Here is a 16,629-nt window from a genome sequence, read left to right on the forward strand (position 1 = left end):
CCTAAACACTAAATACTGGAATTCAGTTTCACTCGCATGAGAATCAACAGCAATAAAGAATTACCTTTGAATTAAATGCGCAAATCAGTTTGAAGGTGAACAGATGGAAATATACAGTATGTGTACTGCATGATCTACTGTATGACACCAAAACTGTTTGATTACCAATATTCTTTGGAATTTTCATGTTTGATAACTTGCTTGTGAAGTTGATACTTGGATAATAATGCCACAATGTAGTATGACAACATTACATTGCGTCATAATTCATAAAGTCTCTAAATAATTTGTCAAAATACGAAAGTTGTATGGTGATATTGTACTAAAACTAAGGTGGCTTGGTATTAGACTACCAAGACAGCATTATATGTGACTATAAATCTGCACAAACCTGTCTTAAGGATAAGTAGCAATAGGCAAAAATACATTGTATGGGTCAAAATTATAGTTTAATAAATCCTAATCTAATCATGACAAACTATAGATCTTTGGGAAGGTTTAAGGCTCCAAATAGATATTTTACCACTGTTTTGTGTTACAAATTATTATGTAGGAAAAGTAATAGATTCATTTATGACAAGACTCATAATTGGGGTTCAGACCTTTTTCACAAAAAGACTTTCTTCATTGCCCTTTTCCCTATCACACTTTAGAAATCTTAAAGTACATATCACTTGAAAACTTAGAATTTCACAATTCATCCGTTGAAAACCATTTTAAAAGCAGACCTTGCATTACAATGAAAATTGTACATGAAAATCATATTACAAAATTATTTTATTCATGAATTATAAAAATGTAACGGTCCCACTTTACATTAGGTGGCCTTAACAACTATGTACTTACATTTAAATTAATAATTTGGTACAGTGTACTTATTGTGTACATACATGTTTTTACATTGTATTTATATATTTTTAAAAACCTATATGTAATTACATTTGTAATTAATTTCTGTAATTACCACTGTTGAACCAATACTTACACCCTAGCCCACCCACCAAACCTGTCCCTAACCTTACCCATATCCCACCTTAATAGAAGCAAAAGTGTTTTGCAATGCAATATGACCACATGTACTTTAAGTACATAATAATTAAGGCCACCTATATAAAGTGTGACCAATGTAACTTTGGATAGTGTATTTTCACATCTATGTTTAAAATAGGAAGTGACAGTTAAGGGTTAAGTAAATAGTATGTTCCATTAAGAATTTGTAAATTTCCTACTGTAAATATATCAAAACTTCATTTTTGATTAGTAATATGCATTGCTAAGAACTTCATTTGGACAACTTTAAAGGCAATTTTCTCAATATTTTGATTTTTTATTTATTTGTTTATTGCACTCTCAGATTCCACATTTTCAAATAGTTGCATCTCTGCCATACATCAACAGAAAGCTTATTTATTCAGCTTTTAGATGATGTATAAATCTCAACTGCAAAAAAAATGTATCCTTATGACTGGTTTTGTGGTCCAGGATATTATTTTCCAACGTTTAGACAGAAGCCTTCATGACAACAATTTTTGTCAAATATTTGTCCAAACTTGTCTTAAAGTCTTACAGCATTTAATTTATACCACTTTAGCACATGAACAAACTGTTGCTAAATAAAAAGTTAGATAAAAAGAAAATACGGTAACACTTTCTATGAAGCCCGTATTTATAATACATTATAAGGGTATTCTTAAGGCATTAATGAATGCGCACTCATAAGAACAGTTTTAATGTATTATAATTTTTACTTATTTGTGGTTTTAGCTTTTAAGAGTATGATTACCTCCTCATAGTTATAACGTATTATAAGTCTCATATTTTGGCATGTTACTCATGTCACTTTACTTAAAGCATACAAAGACCACTTATAAGTAATTATAATAATATTTCCCAAAGAACCCTAAGATCAGGCATCAGATCAGATTAATGTGTAATGACACATTTGTATTATCAGTTTGCTTATTGTGATGGTACCCTTTAGACAGATTTGATAATAACTCTGCATCTCCATGTCAGCTAGCAGTAATCATTATTAGTAGTGTGCTAAAAATATGCTAACACTAAATTTTGATGTTTCCTCAAAAGACAAACTATTGTATTATATTAGAAGTAACTTTGCAAGTACGTGAACCTTCTACCTACCCTAACCTTAGCCTAAGTCTACTAATACTCTAAGGAGCTTATAGTCAATAGGCTAAGGGGACCATCAAAATAAAACGTAATATAAAGTAAAAAATAATTTCAATATGATATAGTCCATTATAAATTAAGTAGATTTAATATGATTTCCATTGTGTGTAAAAATAATCATAATCTTAAAAGTTATAACCTCAAATACTCAAGTATTATAATTGTTGTTATGATTATTCATGAGATGATATAACACATTATGCATTCATTATAATGCCTTAGAAATACCCTTAAAATGTATTATAAATATTATTAAAAAATGATTGCAAGAAAATACAAATACAATAAGGCAATACAAGATCATAACAAGATCCCAAAGAACAGAGCACAAATTGAATGAAAAATAAACTAAGAAAAACAAAAATAACAGATGAAAGTAAAAGTCAATAAACTATACAGTCTTCTTCTATTTTTACATTTTCTATGTAAAACAAACGAGACTAACAGATTTACAGAACAACCAAAATCCTTTCGAAAAACAGAAACAATGGCTTTACATACACTTACATTTATGAATGTAAAATTTGCTCAAAATGAAAACATTATTCAGTAAAAATTGAGTTTGTACATCCTCCATTATTAAACCAAAAAACTGAGAAGACAGTTTGATTGAAACTTAAGCCAGTCGAATGTATCAGACCAAAACGCTCTACTAATTAAACAATAAAAGAATAAGTGTGCAGTCGTTCCAAAATCAACCTCACAAAAGGTACAATTATTGTGATCAATATTAAACCTACATCTAAGGAACTCTAAGATATCATTAGATATCATTACATATTTGTAAGTGTACTTCCTTGGCTTTGGGAGGCAAAGGAAAGGAGAGATACATGGTACTCAATCTGAAAATAGGGAAAAAAGATAAGTCAAGTTATTTCGACTAGCTTGATTTGAAAATGTATCATGGATTAATAAAGTTCTAATTAATTTACTTGGCAGGCTACTCTATTAAAATCTGTTCCATTTATTATTAAAGAAGGTAAATGAAGAGCTTTGGTTACATTGTGCACTGAATTCCTAACCAACATCACAAAGGCTTTTGGAATACAGGTCAATCCCTAAATTAAAAGTAGGTATTTGACTGTTTTCCCAAGTATCCAAGTATCCGTCATTTTACTGTGAAGTGTCCAATGAGCGTCGATTTCCGTGTCCTCGACGGCCAATCAGGGGTGTCCACGAGGTGCAGGTCGGAGGCGGAGACCACAGTCTGTGACAGACGTAAAATCTAGACAATCACGATCTCGCAATGACTAAGAGGCGTGTCCACGCTGAGTACAGTAGCCAATCGGATGCATGCGGGAGGCGGAGCCTCTGTTTCTGGATTGATCGTCCATAACCACACGTGACGCGCTGGAGTCGCAGGCGGAGAGCTGCATCAGTGAGCACGGGTGAGTACACTAAACCTACAAATATGACCTTTACTAGATCTATGGGCCATTCGGTTTATGTGCAATACGCTTTCCCGATGTGTTATTGTTAGAAAGCGGGAGTATATGCTTCAGATAAAGAGTAAAACTGAGAATACATGCGCAGATCTAAAGGCTGGTTGGTCAGCTAGCTGCTTGAGCTAAGCTAACTGACACAGGTGTCATGTCAATAAAATCAACCGTATAATCAAAATATCACAGAAAACTGATTCCCGTTATTGATCGCGTGATTTTGTTAATTTTGTGGGGTGGAATGAAAGCTGAAGTGCGGTTCGTGTGGTCTTATCTAATGTTGGGGGTGGGCAGTGCTACTGAGAGAGATTTGGGAATTAATTGAATGAAGTTAGTCAAACAAGCGGTGACTGATTTACTTCGTTAAGTTGGAGAGATTTCTGCACATTAAAATGATTAAATAGACGTACGAAAGGTTTAATTCATTTTTTGTTTAAACATTATTTGCTTGGGTTTAAAATATACATTTTATGCAAGTTATTTGTACAATGTGAAAGGTGTTTCTAATGTTAAATATATAGCCAGGTCCCACAACACGATGTTTGGCTCATCAAATTATCAAATGTGACTCAACCTGATCTTTTGCTTTCAGTTTGAGTTCATAAATGGATGATTGTGGAGTGGCTGTGTGGGGGATATAATGCGGAAAGGCCAAACCGGCTGAACTAGAGCAGCACATGTCAGTTGAACCGTCATTTCCGCCCTTTAAGAGAAAAGGTAGAGGTCACGCGAGAGATACTGTTGACATTTGCATTAAATAAGGCTTGGTCAGATTATAACTAAAAAGCACTTGGGATAAGACTTCTAATTTCCTTATATTGCCATTAACCGAATCGTGCAGATCATCCCAGCAAGACTGCAAGACAATGATTGTCCTGACCCTCTTGTGGTTTGTTAACATGTAACTACATGTTTTGGGATTCTGCCACTTTGAGTGTAGAGCTCAACTTTGACCTTTATGTTTAACCAGAAGATTGGTTTCCTCTTGTTTAGAAGTTTAATGCTTTCCTGACAGCTATTTAAGTTCCTCGTTGTCGCTGAACTAGGTCATTTGAACTATCTACGCAGTTATATATATATATTCACTTTTATGGCCTGTATCTTGCTCAGAAGCATTGAGTCACACTTTACTGGTGCGCTCTGAGAAGGTTTGTGGTACCTTCCCCCAACCTTTCAAGCCCAGATCTGTGGCACTCGAGTGTAAAGAGGCTTAACCATGTGTTCTGGAAGTGTATGCATTCACTATTGAGTGCTGAATTGAACAAACCCCCAGTTTAGGCCATGCTGGGACCTCCACATGTGGCTTAATCACATGTAAGATTGACATAACGAGCGCCTGCTCCGGACAATCATTTAACCAGCACTTTGTGTTGGATAAATAACAAATATAATGTACAATAGACCGATTGTTATCGCTGAATAAACTGCAGTCAGCCTGAAGGTGTTTATAATGCAAAAACAACTGGCTGTCATTGTGACAGTAATTATCTGAATTTTTTTGACAATTTGAAAAGAGCATTTTATTGTTTATCTGCATATGTTTTTTCATTAACACCAAAGAGAAGTCCGGTTTCACGGAAGATCCAGTTACTATTACATTTGAATTAAAAATGATAAGGTCCCAAATCAGTCAATCAATGAATGCACAGATTAATTGTTCATAATAACTTATACAGCATACATGTAGAAAGCAGTGAATTTTCATTTTGTGCAAAAATAAAATATTTTTAAACACAGAAAACAATCTGTTCAGAGTTCAGCTACTAGACTGATCATTAAAGAACTCATTAAAGGAAACTATTTACCCTTACCAACTCCAAAAGCATTTTGCTCCTGTTAACATTTTAACTTAATGGCCGTATAAAACCATCAAATCACTGTGATATTTACAGTGTTGCTTTAATATTATATTAGCAGCCAAATCGTGTTTCATTATACATTGTGCATAATCAGTTTATCTTTACTTAACCCATTACAACATGCCAAATAACTGAGTTCAGATTATTTTGTCATGTGAAAAAAGAGACTTGAAGATAGCACAGCTCTGTAGAAAGAGTGTTTCATACAGTCTTTAAGTCATTATGCAAACCTGACCACAGGACGCTGCAATGACCAGAGAGGACTGGCTGATCGGAGCTGTTGATATGGGCGGATCAGTCGGAGCCAGTGGGTTTCATCAGCGTGTGCTGTGGCGGGTCTAATGGATCAGTCGTGTTTAATCAGCAGAGCAGATCTCTGCTCAAACTGGATTTGAAGCAGCTCACTGTCAGTTAGCACTGCGGTGTTGAATGTCTTCCTCTTTCAGTTCCAATTGTTTGTTTTAAAGGGGGCAGGATGGAGTCCAGTCCAGAACTAATGAATCTGCTGTGTGCACGCATGATCCTTCCTAGAAGTAATGAGTCTCTTCTGTAGTGATGGTTGGTATTTCAGTCTAATTAATGGGCTGATATTGGCTGATAACTCTGTTTGCTTGGGCGATTAACAGAAGTGTTAGTTCCCACTTGTGTTTTTTTGTTATTGTTTTGTAACGCATCAAAATCTGCTGAAGACTTGCATTTTCATATTCTGCTTTGAATATTGTGAGATATTAGTGTTCATTTAATTAGTGTGAGAAATTTCTCAGGAATATTCTCAGTCCAAATGTCTGGGACCACCTTCAAAAGTTTTTTTTAGAATAAAATTGAAAACAAAATTAATGACATGAACAAAAGGAAAAAAAAAAAAATAATATATATATATATATATATATATATATATATATATACAGTACAGACCAAAAGTTTGGACACATCTTCTCATTCAGGTGTGTCCAAACTTTTGGTCTGTACTGTAGATATGGATTCAACTGAAAAAACTTGTGAAAAAATATCTTTCAGGGGGTCAAATAGCAAATAGTGGAGCTCTGCAGCCACCTACTGGTTAAAAGTTTTGTTTTTTTTTACTTTTAAAACTGAATTTTCCAAAAGATGGGCAAAAATCTTACACTAAACCATGTGAAATTATCCATGTTATCCCCATGAATTACAGTTAGAAATGTGGGTCAAAAAGCAGTTTTTGTATAAAAACCCATTTAAAAAATATTTATTCATTAATTTATATATATTTAAAAAATATCACTAACACACTTAAAAACTGCACAAATGTATTCATTTGAATGAGAATGTGTGTCCAAACTTTTGGTCTATACTATATATATGTGTATGTGTGTGTGTGTGTGTGTGTGTGTGTGTATATATATATATATATGAAACAAAATTAGGTACTTTTTATGTGTGAAATTAGTTTTAATTTAATTTGTGTGAGAAATTTCTCAGCACTTTGCTCAGTTAAAAAAATCTGGGACTACCTTCAAAAGTTAAAATAAATAAAAATGTAAGTAATGTTTTAGAATAAAATTGAAAAAAAAATTAATGACATGAACAAAATAAAAAAAAGTATATATATAAAAAAAAAAACTCAGTTAAAACTTGTGGGACAACCTTCGAAAGTTGTGATTTTCTTTTTTTAAGTAATGTTTTGGAATAAAAATGAAAATAAAATGAATGACATGAAAAATGAATTAAGTACAAAATTAAGTACTTTTCATTAGTGAAGTTTTTAATTTGCTGAATTATTCCAAATGTTGGCATTATTTCATAATTATTTAATATACAAAAATATTCAAAATCTAAAAGAGTTATAGAAATATATGGCACAGGGTTTCATTTTGCTGCTGTCTTGCATTGGTTTAGCTCAGATGGTAATGTTAACCAGTGATTAGCTTTAATAGTGCTGATGATGGAGTGCTGGCGTTGTGTGTTGTCTATAATCGCTCCACCCCCACACATGATCATTAGTTCACTGAGCAACAGATGGGTCAGGAGTGTATTCTGTGACCCCAACCCCACTACAATACAAGCACACACACACACACACACACACACACACACACACACACACACACACACACACACACACACACACACACACACACACACACACATTCCAGCCTGTTTAGCCTCAGGGGTCCTCAACTCTAGTGTCCTGCTCCTAAAGATCAGCCTCAAGTGAATTTCTATCTTCAGTTCAGTTTAGTGAGATTTGCTAACACATGCTTTTGTGTTTTTCTGTAATCTAAATCATAGCTTGAGTTTGTGGGATCTCAGTGCAGTGCTAAGTTGATTTCTTAGTGTGTTATCAGTTTAGAACTACTCTGTAGTGGTGGATCTGAGTGATTCATGACAGATATTTTAAGATGAGGGCGACAGATGTCTGATATAACACTATTAGATGGGGTAAGATGCCCTGGGGATGAGGTGTCCTCCTCACCTCTGATTTTTCTTGACCAGTAAATCTCATGTAAACCCCTTTATTGAATGTTTGTGCTGTTTTTAATCTTGTCTTGATCATATTTATCTGAGCATCAATATTTGTAAAATTCATTTTATGTTCAAATAAACAGGTTTTTATTTATTGGGTCATTCCGTGTCAAATCAACCAAATTTCAAAAACTCCCCCGGCTCAAATTTTTCTCCATGAGGCATGGGATTTGTTCCAAACATTTTACAGTACTGCATGTTTAGACTTCAGAAGCTGTAAAAATGAACAAGTATGCCTGGAACTGATTCAAATATAGAATCTTATGAATAGACAAGGTGATGTGCCTCAACTTGACCATTTCAGTGCACTTTTAGCACTCAGACAGCTATGTTCTATGCAATTGTTTTGATAGAGGGAACAAGATACAATTATAATTGTAACATTATTTCTTTTTCAGACATTGCTCTTTAAATAAAATAGCTATCAGCTGTATACAAAGTGACCAACATTTGGATTTCGACCACTGAAAATGGGTAACATTCAACAATCTGGACCTTAAGCCTCATTGAGATCCTCATATCTCAGGGACTGAATGATGTAGGGCTTGACATATATTCCAGAAGAAAAGTTTATTAGCAACTAGAATCTAAAATCATATTGTGATATCTTTAATACCTCTTGAGTTATAGGCATGCAAACATTGGAAAATGAATATTTATGGCACTCATGCTGGTATGTTCAATGCAGTGGTCTTGATGGAAAGAAATGAGGTACATCTTCAGTTTTAACATTATTTGTTCTTCAGACATTCCTCTTTAAAATAAAAGAAGTTTTGTATTTTTTTTTTAAACTGACCCACATTTGGTTTTTATCCACTGAAAATATGTATATTTTAATGATTTACTCCTGGAGCGATATTGAAGTTCCAATATCTCTGGAAGCAAATCTCATAGGGCATTAAAAATAAAGATGCCAAAAGGAAAGTTTGTTAAGACCCAATATCTAAAAGGGCATTAAAATATCTGTAATACTTCTTGAGTTACAGGCATGCAAACTTAAGAAGGAAAAACTTGAAAAGTGCTGTTTCCCCATATTTGAATGGGCACCATTGGCACATAATGCAATAAAGATTGCTAAAGTCAACATATTTTGCTAATATAACTACTAATCTCTGTGTAAAAATAAGATAATGATGCTGCCATCTTTTTGAAGTCATTTTTAACCCCCTGTAACTTGACTCTGAATCTAAGGTGAAAGTTGCCATTTTGACCTATAAAATAGTGGGTTACTCAGTAAATATTCATCCATGACATTTAAAATTTTGGCTTTTATCACTACGTCTATACGTTCTTGTAATAAATATTAGCAAAATTAAACATTTGAGCCAGGGGCCTCTGGTTGAGTTGACGTGGAATGACATGGAATTCTTTTTTTGAATCTATTTTCAACAACAATAAATATTGTTTGCATTTGAAACCAATTCAGTGTGTTTCATAGTGAACAGTGAAAGTCGTTTGCTGGAAGTGGTTTTGTTTTGTTTTGTTTTGGCTGCTATGGTGATGTGTTGTTATCGGACGCTGTTGGCACCACTGCTTCGGTCGCACTAATCCTGAGTGTGTTAAGCTCATTAGCACAACAGTCTGTGGGGTACACCGTCTGTGTGTGTTTAAACACGACTGTTGCCCGTTTAAGGTTTTTCGCAGTGTTTATTGATACCTCTGAGGAATGATCTGACAGCACTGTAACAGCTCTGCTCTTGAAGCGAATGACAGTAATCACGCTCGTACGGTAAAGAGAGAAAGCAAGGGCTTGTGGGTCTTGTAATGAAATTAAATTGATGTGGTCATTAGAGTATTTATATTTGCTTCTGCTAGCTCACTCTAAATGATACTTCAGTTGAAATTATGCTTATTGTGAATACAGAGAGCAAACGCTTGGTTTTATCCACCACAAAATATATATATATATATATTAGGGGTGTGCAAAGCAGCTGGTATTTGTATCTGTATTTGTATTTGTTGAGGGGGGAAAAGTATTTGTATTTGTATTCGAGTAAAATTCAAAATAGGTGTAAAAATCCTGTTTTTTTTTTTGTGCATTACACTTATAATTTACGTTATAGTGTAATCCATTATAATAATTATGGATATGCAATATTGGTTGATGTTTTTGAATATGTAACAAGGGTCAAACGTCATTGAAAAGAAAATAACATAACAGCCATTACCTCATCCATGGTTAAACCAACAACTAATAAAATACCATTGTGAACATTATGAACCCCACCGCCACCCGTCCTTGTTGGAGGACGCTGAACAGACAGAATAAAAACAAATAATACTTCAAAGAACTGTTCTTCTTCTGAATGAACTTCTTTGCCGTGGCGTCTGCCGTTGCTAAGCAAACATGACCTGATCTCTCAATGAAGACTCAGAAGTTTCAGCAAAGCATAAATGGATTTTCAGCATTAAAAATCGCTTGCAGTAGCTCTGCTATTAAATTTATTTTAAAATGGTTATTCCTGTACAGATATGATAAGCTGTTCCTCCAACTTGGCTGTTTTTCAATGTTATTAAGGGAAAGGATGAAGCTGATTGGTTGGTTCTGGTCACATGACCTGCGTGCGCTTGTGGCATTCTGAAAAGTTGAGATGTATTTATCTGGATGCGTTGAGTTCGTTGTTTCACATGTAGACGCGCGGTATGCGCGCTCATAATGGAAGCGACGCGGACACGGTGCTACGCGCTCGTTTTGTCCAGGCGCGTAGCACCGTGTCCGCGTCGCTTCCATTATGAGCGTGCATACCGCGCGTCTACATGTGAAACAACGAACTTGAGCGCACATGTGAACGTCCCCTAATGGAATAATCTCCCGATCAAACTCTGCTTCCCAAAAGCTATAAACTGCCTCCAGAACCCAGTTAAGGTACAAAAATCTATTCAACAAAAATAGTGATGCAGTGAAGTCTTTTTTCACCCAGCCGAGTCTCCTCTGTTGCTGTGTGGAGCAGCCTGTGTCAGTCACCTCTTTTAACCCCTCCCCCCGACTCCTGAATGTCACTCACTCACGCGGGCATGCACTGACTGCGGTCTCATGAGGAAACGCAGCTTTTTGATATAAAGTTTTTCTTGTTCCCGAATACAAATATTTTTTAAAGTATTTGTTCGAAATAAGTATTTGTAAAAAACACGCTATTTGTGCCTTTCCGAATAATGTATTCGGGTTCGGCTCCACCTAGGGCTGGGCGATTCTTTCGATTTTTTTGATTAATTTGAAATTACGTTTTAAGACGATTTAATTTTTTATTAAATCGAGGTATCGCGATTTTTTTTAATAAAAATATTAGATACATTGTAATTGCACCAATGGCAGAATAATTAAGAGGCAATGTTGTCCGACCACATGATGGCGCGCCTAACTAACCGCTGTATTCAGAACGGAAAACAAATAACGCGTTCTGGTAAAATAACGCAAGTCACTAAGGGGACATGATTAGCTGCTTGCTAGCAAGTTAGCCTGTTATATTACATACAATTTCACTTACCACATAAACAGAGTAGAGAGATGATTGAAGACAATGAATTATTTGCATATCAAGGCTCTAGAGTGCGACCAGCATATTTGTGTTTGCGCTGAATGGAGCTTCAAAGGTTTCTATGTGTTTTGCATGTTGACTAATGTATCTCAAGTGCAGAGAGAGTGTAAATAAGAGACTGAATGGGCAGTAGCTTCGTTTATTATAATAAAGCTTTGTGATATTGCGAATTAAAATGAGTGACAGCTTTTAATCACTTTTAAGGGAGTTTGTAAACGAGATATTGATTTATTACAACAGTTAAATAAACAAGAAGTTATTATTAAGTGACTTACATTGTCTAAATGTAACACTATTGCCTGATTTTGCTCTATTTTGTCGTCAAAAGTGGTCTGAAACAAGTCACAGCTGAGCCGCTGCACATCTCCATTCAAACACAGCGGTGTTTAGTTTATGAATGAAAGTGCGTTTTTAAACGAATCTAGTGAAATGATTCAATTTCCCATTCATAAAGAGTCACTTGCTTTATTCTTGAATGAACCATCCGTTCGAACGAATCAAATGAATATGATTCAGTAATTAAATCAGTGTCTTACCACCACCTGCTGGCAGATCGTTTCAGTTATTTAAATCATTTTAATATTTCTGTGTTCAAAATTGTATATTTTTGTATACGATATAAGTCCAAGAGAAAAGCATGGAAATATATATTTTCCTCCCATCTCATATTTATTTGTCTTACAAACATTTACTGTGTCTGGTATGATAAGAATGGGGCCTGGTGGAAAGCGATCACTGATGCAGTTGCAATGTATACTGCAAAATATATGCTGCCCATAATATTGTGGAAAAGCTGGGGTTTCTTTACATGCTAAAAGTAGTAGGGGGGAAAAAATCGATTTAAATCGTAAATCGGATTTTTTGTGAAAAAAATCGGGGATTTTATTTTTAGGCCATATCGCCCAGCCCTAGCTCCACCCCTAATATATATATATATATACATGCATACAGTGCCTTGCAAAAGGCAAAAGTATTTGTACCCCTTCATTTTTTCCACATTTTGTGTTGTTGCAGCATTATGTTAAACTGCTTTAAATTACTTTTTTTTCACATCAGTCTACATCTCATACACCATAATGACAAAGCACAAAACAGGTTTCTAACAACTTTGCAAATTTATTAGAAATAAAAAAATAAAAAAAGATCCCGTTGCAAAAGTATTCATACCCTTTTCTGGGACACTCGAAATTTAGCTCAGGGGCATTCATATTGCTTCTAGATGTTACTACACTTTGAGTGGAGTTAAACTATGGCAAATTCATTTGAATGAGTCTGATTTAGAAAGGCACACACCTCTGAGAAAAGGTCTAACAGCTGAAAATGCATATCAGAGCAAAAACCAAGTCCCGAGGTCAAGATAACTGCCTGTAGAGCTCAGTGACAGACTTGCGTTAAGGCAATGATCTAGGGAAGAGTCCAGAAAAAATCTGCTGCATTGAAGGTTCACAGAAGCATGTAGCCTCCATTATCCATAATAGAAGACGATTGGAACAACTAGGACTCGAGAAAATGTCTGCCAGCCCCCATCCAAGCTGACAGAGCTTGAGAGGTGAAAAGGTGAGGCAAAGAATGGCAGATAATTGCCAAATGCAGATGTGCAAAGCTTGTCACATCATTCCCAAAAAGACTTGAGGCTGTAAAGGTGCTTCAACTATTGTACTAAGTTAAGGGTATGAATACTTTTGCAATGTACTTATTTAAGTGTTTTATTTTTAATAAATTTGTCAAATTTGCAAATCTGGTTTTTGCTTTGTCATTATTATGGTGTATGGAGTGTAAACTGATGTGGGGAAAAACTAATTGAAAGTAGTTTAACAAAATGCTGCAACAAAACAAAATGTGGAAACAATGTGAATACTTTTGCAAGGCACTGTATGTGTGAGTGTAATCTCATTGGGGTAAATCTTATTAAAGAAAAGGGGCTGATGCTGCAGAACTGTGCCTTTGTGTCACCTCTGTGGCAACTGGAGTCATGGGGACCCTGAGATGGCAACATGTCCAATGCACACACCACAATCTGCAACTACAGGCCACTGTTTACATCCGTCTGTGAGGGCTGGGCACTGTGACGTATGTTAAAAGTGTCTGCGAAAGAAATTCTGCTGTACCATTTGTGCCACCGAACCACAAAACTTGTCATAAGTAGCATAAGTATATTTGTAGAAATAGCCAACAAAACATTGTATGGGTCAAAATTGTATCAAATTATATTTCAACTTAATTTTTGATTAGTAATATGCATAGCTAAGAACTTCATTTGACCAACTATAAAGACGATTTCCTCAATATTTAGATTTTTTTGCACCCTCAGATTCCAGATTTTCAAAAGTAGTTTTTCAGATCAAATTCTGATGTGTTTTGTTTCTGGGAGTTATTACAGTTTTCTTACCTTTTTTTTTTTTTTTTATAAGCTCTTAAAATGATTTGATTCTGATCTTGATTTAGTATATTAGAAAATACATCAGGTCAAGTGTGTCGATTTTTCTTAAGGACAATGATCTCTCAACTGATGTTGTAAACTTTCCAGAAGCCCTGTCAGTTGGTACACTACTGTAATAAGTCCAGATTAGTTGCTGTTTATTTTTAGATATAATAATCAACACTCAAGTAAATATTTGATTGTGCATAAGTCTTGTTCCACTGTGTATACTGCTGTTCAAAAGTTTGGGATCAGTTTTATCTACATTTATTTGATCAAAACACAGAAATTTTATTAAAATGCAGTATGTTAAAAGCAAGTGTATTAAAATAAAAACCCATTAATTTTAATATACTTGCTATGCACAGCAGAATTTTCAGTGTCACATGATCCTTCAGAAATCATTCTTATGTGCTGATTTAGGGCTGGGCGGTATGACGATATATATATCGTTACCGCGGAATGAAAAGTGTACCGTAAAAGAATTTTTTATTCCGTGTATACCGCGAAATGTAAATAAGTGGGCGTGGCCAACTCACATGCAGCACTCATGAGGCTGAGACTGGTCAAAACGTTGAATGCAAGACTGAAGGATACGCTGAGAGGTTGTAAAAACATGGAAAAGGAGAAACGAACAGACGAGGAGGGCTCAAAAGAAAATGTTTACTGTATTTATAAGGTTAAAAATTAGATACAAAATAATCAAATAAGATCAAGTCCTTTTCTTAAATATTCAAGCTTATTTATTATATAAAGCCCTTTTCTTTTGTACATTTTCTGGAATAAGTGCCTATTTAAAAAAATCTATATCGTGAAAGATATCGTTACCGTGAAATGAAATTTTGGTCATACCGCCCAGCCCTATGCTGATTTATTATACAAAACATTTGTGCTGCTTCATTTTTTTTTTTTTTTTTGGAAACTGGAACTGTTTTCAGGATTCTTGGATGAACTGTGATGTCTGAAGGATCATGTGACACTGAAGACTGGAGTAATGATGCTGAAAATTCATTTTCAGCACAGAGATAAATTATATTTTAAAGTATGTTAAAATGGAAAACTGTTATTTTAAATTGTTTTAATATTTCACAATATTACAATTTTTTTTTTTCTTCACGTAATAAAAGAATCAGCTTAGCCACCTGCTGGAATGAAGTGCCTTTTTCCTTTCATCCAGGCACAGTTGGTCTTTGTATTGTGTTTAAGCTCAACTTCGTGACCCAGACAGAGTCAATATGAGATGACAATACATTTATTTTACACACAAAGATAAATTATTTATTTTGTTCAATCTGTTATGGTGGCAGTCTCTAGATGTCACACCAGCATGATCTTACTGTGATCTTTACACTGGAAGAGTTGATCAGTTTAAGTAAATTGTTGGATGGTTTTCTAGAAAATTGATTGATTGCTTGAGGATGTGCAAAACTACACATTTTCAGAATTCAACTAGTTGAAGAAGTCCACTTCCAGAACAAAAATTTACACACAATTTACTCGCCCCCTTGTCATCAAAGATGTTCATGTCTTTCTTTCTTCATTCGATAAGATATTATGTTTCTTGAGGAAAACATTTCTGGAATTATCTCCATATGATGGATTTCAATGGTGCCCCCAAGTTTGAACTTCCAAAATGTAGTTTAAATGCAACTTCAAATGGCTCTAACATTTTGCTTTAGAAGTACTAATAAACAGCCAATATGCATGCTAATATGCAACTAGTTCATCCTTTACTTACCCTTATGTAACTTATGAAAATTACTACGGAACCATTAACTGTTCGGCTATCCACATTATTAAAAAAATCTACTTTTATGTTCAGCAGAGGAAAGAAGCTTACTTCCAGAACAAAAATGTACAGATAATTTACTCACCCCCTTGTCATCCAAGACTTTTGTGACTTTTTTCAGTCGATAAGAAATTGCTTCTTGAGGAAAAAAAACTTCTCTATATAATGGATGTCAATGGTGCCCCCAAGTTTGAACTTCCAAAATGAATGCAGCTTCAAAGGACTCTAAATGATCCCAGCTGAGGAAGAAGGGTCTTCTCTATCAAAACAAATTGACAATTTATATAATAAATAATTATATATAATAATAATAATAATTTTTTTTTTTTTTTATACCTCAAACACTCATCTTGTCTAAAGGTGCGTTCACACCGGACGCGAATGAAGCGGCAAGCGCGAGTGATTTACATGTTAAGTCAATGCAAAGACGCGAATAGCCATCCTGCGGCGCGAAACGCGCGAATGGTGCGGCGCGCATTGAGCGTTCAAGCGATTGCCGCGAGTTCAAAAATCTGAACTTCGGCGAAAATCCGCGCCGCGTTAACCAATCAGGAGCTTGCTCTAGTAGTGACGGAGGCAGAAATCCGAAACAACAATGGAGGACAAAATCACCGTTGCTGTCTGTGGTTACTCGGAGCTGTACGATACATCTTTGGACTTTTGTAGAAACAGGAATAAAAGGGATCTTGCTAAGAATAAAGTGAGTGAAGAGGTCGGACAATCTGGTTAGTTTTAAAAAACGCTCTTTACTCAATTTAACCTACATATACATACATATTGAGACTACAAGCAAGCTAAAGCTGGCAAATTGAGCTCATTCACCTATTTTACAACTACTTTCCCGCTGACGAGTGGCAGAAGCTCCTCCCTTGACGCGAATTCGCGTCTGTTGTGAAGA

At 35.0% G+C, this 16,629-nt stretch overlaps 1 protein-coding gene across 2 annotated transcripts in view; it reads left to right on the plus strand.

Moving 5' to 3' along the window:
• The first annotated feature begins 3,519 nt into the window (after positions 1-3,519).
• Positions 3,520-16,629, plus strand: part of canx (calnexin) — a 43,867-nt gene continuing 30,757 nt past the window's right edge. For both annotated transcript variants that reach the window (XM_073820296.1, XM_073820297.1), the window contains exon 1: positions 3,520-3,578. The gene's annotated coding sequence lies outside the window, so the exon portion shown is untranslated. The remainder of the gene's footprint in view (positions 3,579-16,629) is intronic.

The sequence above is a fragment of the Garra rufa genome, chromosome 16 (assembly GCF_049309525.1).
Source record: "Garra rufa chromosome 16, GarRuf1.0, whole genome shotgun sequence".
NCBI classification, from domain to species: Eukaryota; Metazoa; Chordata; class Actinopteri; order Cypriniformes; family Cyprinidae; genus Garra; species Garra rufa.